Here is a 7,146-nt window from a genome sequence, read left to right as displayed (position 1 = left end):
CACCACCTTCCAGCTTCTCTCGCACGCTCTCTCGCCATGCTCTGATCTCAGGGCTCCCCCTCCAGCCTCCTTTCCCTTGTAGTACTCTGAGCCACTCTGATCCCAAGGACTCGATGGCTGCCTCTTATACAGCCCCCACGGGCTGCATTTCCTGCCCCATCATGTTGAACTTTGGGCCCATCCATTTTTGCAGCAGTGCACAGCTGCCGTTCAGATCTCTTGCATTCTGCGCTTTTGAAGGAAAATGTGTGATGTGCAGTTGTGCCTCTTACGCATGCAGTGTATACAAATAATTCAGACTGGCCCTGTTATAATCTTGTCTGCTTTTGTTGATAAATGCCAGTGGAAAAGAAAAGGTTTTGTGCATCAGTAGCAGACCACATTCTGCAAGAGTGAGCCATGCGTGGTATTGAACTGCGGTTGAGAGTTAACGCTGGACACACAGTGCACAAGCCACTCCACCACTTATTACATAGTTGCCTGTGTTGTTAGAAGTTGGGTGCTGGTCTTTAGAAAGTTCAGACAAAGCCTTGTGTTGTTTCTACATTAATCATGAAAAGAACAGTTCCAAGAGCAATGTTAGTTTGGCGTTGCACATTCCGGCGATAGTCTCTTCCTCCGTTTTCTGGATTGAATTATTTGTCATAAACTGGAAACAATAAAACCTGCAGATTCTTCCACTTGGCTCCAGCAACATTGTTCTTGGCTTCTTGAACTTTCCATTCCTTTGTCTCTGTCTTTTCTTTGATAGGAGAAATTTGTAGCGCACTTTTGCATCAATACCAGTTTGAAATATATGGCAAAGTATGATTGACGTTTGCAAGGTTGGTCCAAACCTATAATGTGCCAAACTAGAGAGAGGGGGGGGGGGGAGGGAGGGAGGGAGGGAGAGGGAGAGGGAGAGAGAGAGAGAGAGAGAGAGAGAGAGAGAGAGAGAGAGAGAGAGATATCATAGAGGCCCGTTTAATGCATGCATGAATTATTTTCATCTAAAAAATAATGTCCTACATTTAGGGACCATGGAGCAAAGTGAAGTCAAGTGTAGCTTTCCCATATTCCGTGCGCTGCTCTGGTTTGCCAGAAGCGGCTTAGTCATGCTGGCCATATGACCCGGAAGCTGTACGTCGGCTCCCTCGGTCAGTAAAGCGAGATGAGCGCCGCAACCCCAGAGTCGGTCATGACTGGACCTAATGGTCAGGGGTCCCTTTACCTTTACAAGAGGAGAGGTTCCTCACCAGAAATCTTGTTCTTGCTGACTTTGAGAAGACTGTTTCTTGCTGTATAGTATGAGCCCAGAATCTTGCAAAAAAACCAACAACCTGCCTTCTTTTGTGTTCTTTGGCTAAAGATTGTAACACTTTCTGGCTTTATCAACAAAATTGATAATGGGAGCCATTTTTAAAAGAAAAGAAAAAGAAAAGAAGCACGTTAGAATATTAAACTCATCTGCTTCATCTCCTTGGCATAGAAAAGTGAGGGCCGCAACCTCGCATTCTATTACAATAACCTTGTACTGTAAGATAGAAAATCTCTGGCCCAACCTTGGCACCACAAAAGCACTTGCCTTGGAATGGAATAGAATGCCAAATGTTTAAGCACACTCCCCAACAGTAATTACTCTTACCTAGCAGAAGAGATTGACAACATCATTCTTTAAATGTGTCACCCTAGAAGCCTTTTATTCTATGAACCATTGGGGAAGGGAGGGTAGGAGGCCATGGTTTAATTGCAGGCATTTTCACTGTTGCACACAAAATCCTTGGATGTGGATGGATATGAATAATGCCATGGATGACAACCGAACGCTATAGGAAGGGGAATGAAACTCTAATCAGAATCTTTATTAAGGCATATTCACACATGGGTGTGCACCTTTAAACTTGAATAACTTCCTCAGGCCAATGGTCCGTCTAGCTGAGAATTATCTACCCTGCCTGGTAGCAGTTCTATTGGGCTTTAGGATCCTGTCCTGCTGCCTAAGATCCTCTTACAGGGTGACACCATGTTGGTGCAAGGAAAAGTGGGTATATGAAAATGATAATTCCCTGGATGCCAAGATCCAAGTTTTGGGCAAGTACAGTGGTACCTCGGGTTACAGACGCTTCAGGTTACAGACGCTTCAGGTTACAGACTCCGCTAACCCAGAAATAGTACCTCAGGTTAAGAAATTTGCTTCAGGATGAGAACAGAAATCGCACGTGGCGGCACGGCAGCAGCAGGAGGCCCCATTAGCTAAAGTGGTACCTCAGCTTAAGAACAGTTTCAGGTTAAGAACGGACCTCCAGAACGAATTAAGTTCTTAACCTGAGGTACCACTGTACTCATTGGTGAGAGAACCCCAGCAGCAGTTTGAAATCGCAGAGTAAAGCATGGAAATATAGGTTGTTTGTTGGCAACTATTTTTTAAATAAAATATTTCTCAGAATATTATGACCAACATTATGAAATACGATCTCCATCAAAGCATGACCTAGAAAACCTAGAAAACAAGAAGAGTTTGGATTTGATATCCCGCTTTATCACTACCCTAAGGAGTCTCAAAGCGGCTAACATTCTCCTTTCCCTTCCTCCCCCACAACAAACACTCTGTGAGGTGAATGAGGCTGAGAGACTTCAGAGAAGCGTGACTGGCCCAAGGTCACCCAGCAGCTGCATGTGGAGGAGCAGAGACGCGAACCCGGTTCCCCAGATTACGAGACTACCGCTCTGAACCAATACACCACACTGGCTCACAAAGAAACAATGGAAGCAAACAATGTCACAAATGTGTTTTCTGCAGTCATAATGACTGCAAGTTGTTCATGTCCGAAAGTTCTCAGAGAAGAACCTTCAAAGCATCAAAATAGATAAATGAGCATAAATCCAAAGAATATTGCCAAATTTGCTGTGCTTCAGCTGTCTGGAGAATGTAGCATGTGCTGTAAAAGTAATAAAAGGATTGGCGGCTCCCATTTTGAGCCCTCCTAGTTAAATACTTGTCCCATCTGTAGTCAAAATTGTTCAAGAAGAGATAAAAGTTTCACCTCAGCCAAACACACAGGTAATATTTAACCACCTTATTTTCTACTCCTGAACAAATATGATGGAATCTAAGCTTCAGCAGAATTAGGCAATGCAAGTATTGTTGACCTAACAATCTGTAGATATGACGTAAGAGCTAACTGCCATGTTGCAAGCTTGGATGTTGCATTAAGGTGTCTGAATTAAGGGTACAATGGTGAGGTTTTCACCATGTACTTATTAAGCCACCTTTCAGGTGTCACGAGCCAAAGCCACTTCCACTATGGGTGGCCCTGTCAGGATGCTTACAGGAAAGAGGATTTTGGTAAAACACAAAATGTGAACACATCCTTTGTCCACCTGTAGCAGTGAGCTGAAATTCTTCTCTGCAAAGAAATAAAAAATAAAAGCCTTGGAGCAATTTTGTCATTTAGTTCTGACCTTTTCAGATACACAGCTAAGCAGTAAGGAAATTGGGTTTGCTGTCAGCTCCCACTATCTACTGTTTCTCTCTGTTTCTTGTGGTCAATACTTGGCTCTTCTTCACAGCTTTTTTCTGGGGATATTGTTGTTTCAGTTAGAGCATAAAGACCCTCACCTGTCACTGCCAACGTGTTTCCTAGCAGAAATAGATTAGCTCCAAATGACAGGAAGTTCAGCTTTAATGTCTGGATCCTTACAGAAAAGTAGCACTGTGTGATCTGTGGTTTAGCTTCCCTGCGCTGTCGATATGCCCTTCTTTCGGGCTCTGTTCTTCTCAAGCCACTTTAAATGTGGAGACAGGGCAGAAAGTCTCCATTTTGGAGGGACCTCGTTTCTGCTTTCCTGTAGAATAACTGTGGATAGGCGAGGGCAGGCGCTGTGCAAAAGCGAACGACAGAGAAAATATTAGAAGTGAAAAAGATCAATTAAGCACATCAGCCCAATTTGCAAAATTGATTAAATTAGAAAGAGGGTGGGGAGAAATCTTGAGGCCCAGAGGGGATACCATTTATCAGGGTTGTTTTACAGGATGTCGAACAACGGTGGGACGGGTCCCTTTTGTTAATTGGCAAAGTTCTAAGGTGGAGGGATGCTGCCCTGCGATTTTCTGCACATTCGCTGGAGGGGATATGCTTCAAAGCGAGTTATTTGTCTTATTCCAAGGAAGACTGACACTGCTGTAAGGTTTAAACAGGATCCTTTGCTTAGCATGACCAGCCATTCCATGTTACAACAGAACAAGCAAGGCAGGGGAAATTGATACTTAAACACACAACCAAGGATGGCCTCAGGTGGAGCCCTGTGCCCTGCAGTGGTGGATTCTGGTGAGATCTCATGAGATCTTATCAGAGCTTGGACACTGACTCTGCCACTTCTCCTTGCTTCTCTGGTGGCAGTGGTACCTACAGCATTGCCCCTTGGATTCTGCTGCCTGAGGCGGCTGCTTCAGTTTGCCTCATGTATCAGCCGGCCCTGCTCACATCCCAGGAAGGCCACTTCCTGAGTGTGGTCTCCCCCTACTACACTCCCAGATACATCAACCCTTTAGTAGACTTTTCTTCTCAATGCAGTGGGCATTAATTAAATACTGTTGCCTATTCCAGCGTCCCTTCTCAACAGACATATGAATTAACCCTCTAGGCTAATTTTACTTAATAGTTTATTATTATTTTTTGTATATATATATATTTAACATTTTCTGTTTTACAGTTGGTATTGATGGGAATAAAAACAGTAACCTGGGCAGTAGGTTCATTTTGATAACTGAGATTCTGCCAAGTAGGGAGAGCTTGTAATTTTTTACTTAATAGTTTATGATGATGTTCGTCTGCTGAAGGTTTGCCGGACCCAACAAGAATCCCTTCTACTGCTTTGTTCTGTAGTTTGCTGTATTCTCTTCCAGAACATATACATATGCTTTTCAGCCAATTACTGGGTTTTTCTCCATGCTGTAATTCTTATGGAGTTTAGTTGACTGTTCTGGAATACAGTAGCTGTGGCTATTGCCTCTCCCCAACATTTTTTTCTGATAAATTGTGTTAACATCACAATTCAGTTAAGGTTCTGGGGTCCCTCCCCGGCAGCCCCACTTTCCTCAAGTCCCCGACTTTCTTATTTATGAACTCTCTTCCATTTCCAGTTCAGAGTGTGTGTGACTTACATTGAAATCGGTTGCCACATAGTCCTGTAATTTTTAAAAGATTTCATCCTTACTTTTCATGGCATATTTGACTATGTACCTGGAGTAGTCATCAGTAAAAGTCACCATTTATTTATTGCACACACACTCCCGGTGTACATAGTGGTTTTGTGGCTAAATGCCTAGGGCTGACCTGAAAAGGATAATTTCCTCGAATGCTGGCCTTTTTGGTGCTGGCCCAACTAGCAGTGATTTGTTGTCCACAAAAAGCTACAGCTTAATTGCCTTCCTCCATTCATATTGCTTACTATACTTTTGATTGCAGTGCAATATGTGGCATTGTGGGTAATTAATAACATGCATACACTATATAGCCCTGTTTCTAATCTGTTTTGCTGAAGTCACGTACCTCCTTCGGCTACAGGGCCTCTCCTCAATGGCAAACGACATGCAGAACATCTCTTCCTTGCTTTCAGAAGTTGCCTGTCATAGCAAGCAAAAAACCCATTACCTCCTGTGAAAGAGAGGAAAGAATGAATCTTCTAAGTTGGTGCCTCCACCAATGATATTTATAAGTTCATGTATTTAAAAACAATTATTAAAATATTTTAAATTAGTTGTTATTAAGAATCTTTTTGGTGATACAAACAAATAAAGAAGAGTACATATAACACTATATAACTCAGTTGGTAGAGCACAAGACTCTTAATCTCAGGGTTGTGGGTTCGAGACCCATGTTGGGCATAAGATTCCTGCATTTCAGGGTTGGACTAGATGACCCTCGTGGTCTCTTCCAACTCTATGATTTCTATGTACTAGTGCTAGTTTAATTTGTTGGTTAATTTTTCTAGTAAAGTGGTTTCCCATACATTTTGGTACCAGTGGTCTATGTTCACTCCTGATAGGTCTTTCTAGTGTCTAGTTACAATATTTTTAGCTCTTGAGATTAAGTGACTTGTGAGTTCCTTGCCATGTGCATCTGTGTTGTTACCCTGGAAGATATTAAAAGACTGTCGTCCGACTAGTTATAGCAAGAATCTGGAAATCAGATAAACCAACTGACATCTTGCAATGGTATTAAAATGTATGGATTATAGCATTGTTGACAAAACTTACATGTTTTAAAACATAGTGTCTGATGTGCATCAATAAATTTACTGAAAAATTGAGTCCGTTAATTATTGGAAAGTAGTGGGTAAAAGCCTCAGCGCCTAGGGCTTGCCGATCGAAAGGTCGGCGGTTCGAATCCCCACTGCGGGGTGCGCTCCCGTTGTTCGGTCCCAGCGCCTGCCAACCTAGCAGTTCGAAAGCACCCCCAGGTGCAAGTAGATAAATAGGGACCGCTTACTAGCGGGAAGGTAAACGGCGTTTCCGTGTGCGGCTCTGGCTTGCCAGAGCAGCGATGTCACGCTGGCCACGTGACCCGGAAGTGTCTCCGGACAGCGCTGGCCCCCGGCCTCTTAAGTGAGATGGGCGCACAACCCCAGAGTCTGTCAAGACTGGCCCATACGGGCAGGGGTACCTTTACCTTTAAAATGCCAAGACTATGTTCAAGGCCCAATATGGAGGCCTATTGGCCGAAATATTGGGAAATAATTGAAAAAATTGGAGACAATTGGAAGCTGCAGAGTCAGGATAAACTAAAAAACAAGGTGCGAGATTGGTTACATTATGCTCAAATTCAGGAGGTTTTTAAAATGGATAAAAAAGTTGGTTTCCAAGTGGAAAAATCGAATTTGGAGACAGAACTACTAGAACCAAAAACTAAGATATTATCGAGAATGTATAACTTGCTGCTTAAATGGAATACACAGGATGAGACAGTTAAATCTGCCATGATAAAATGGGCACAGGATGTTGGACATAACATTATGTTTGAAGACTGGGAAAGGTTATGGAACACCGGAATAAAATTCACGGCATGTAGTGCCCTGAAAGAAAATATTATGAAAATGATATACCGGTGGTACATGACCCCAGTCAAGCTAGCTAAGATATATCACCTGTCTGATAATAAATGTTGG

General features: G+C 42.9%; 1 long non-coding RNA gene across 2 annotated transcripts; it reads right to left on the bottom strand.

Annotated features, from left to right (window-relative positions):
- Window positions 1–293: 293 nt before the first annotated feature.
- Window positions 294–5,636, bottom strand: LOC144327909 (uncharacterized). 2 transcript variants are annotated; one of them, XR_013393076.1, is made up of 4 exons: window positions 5,532–5,636; window positions 3,599–3,859; window positions 1,236–1,365; window positions 294–851 (listed from the first exon to the last, which is right to left on the bottom strand). It is a non-coding gene; the product is annotated as an uncharacterized LOC144327909 (long non-coding RNA). The 2 variants fall into 2 exon arrangements; XR_013393075.1 differs by having other exon boundaries at window positions 294–836.
- Window positions 5,637–7,146: the final 1,510 nt, after the last annotated feature.

Source organism: Podarcis muralis, chromosome 6, assembly GCF_964188315.1.
Source record: "Podarcis muralis chromosome 6, rPodMur119.hap1.1, whole genome shotgun sequence".
Classification (NCBI taxonomy): domain Eukaryota; kingdom Metazoa; phylum Chordata; class Lepidosauria; order Squamata; family Lacertidae; genus Podarcis; species Podarcis muralis.
Note: the sequence above shows the minus strand (reverse complement) of the source record. Positions and strands in the feature narration are given on the sequence as shown.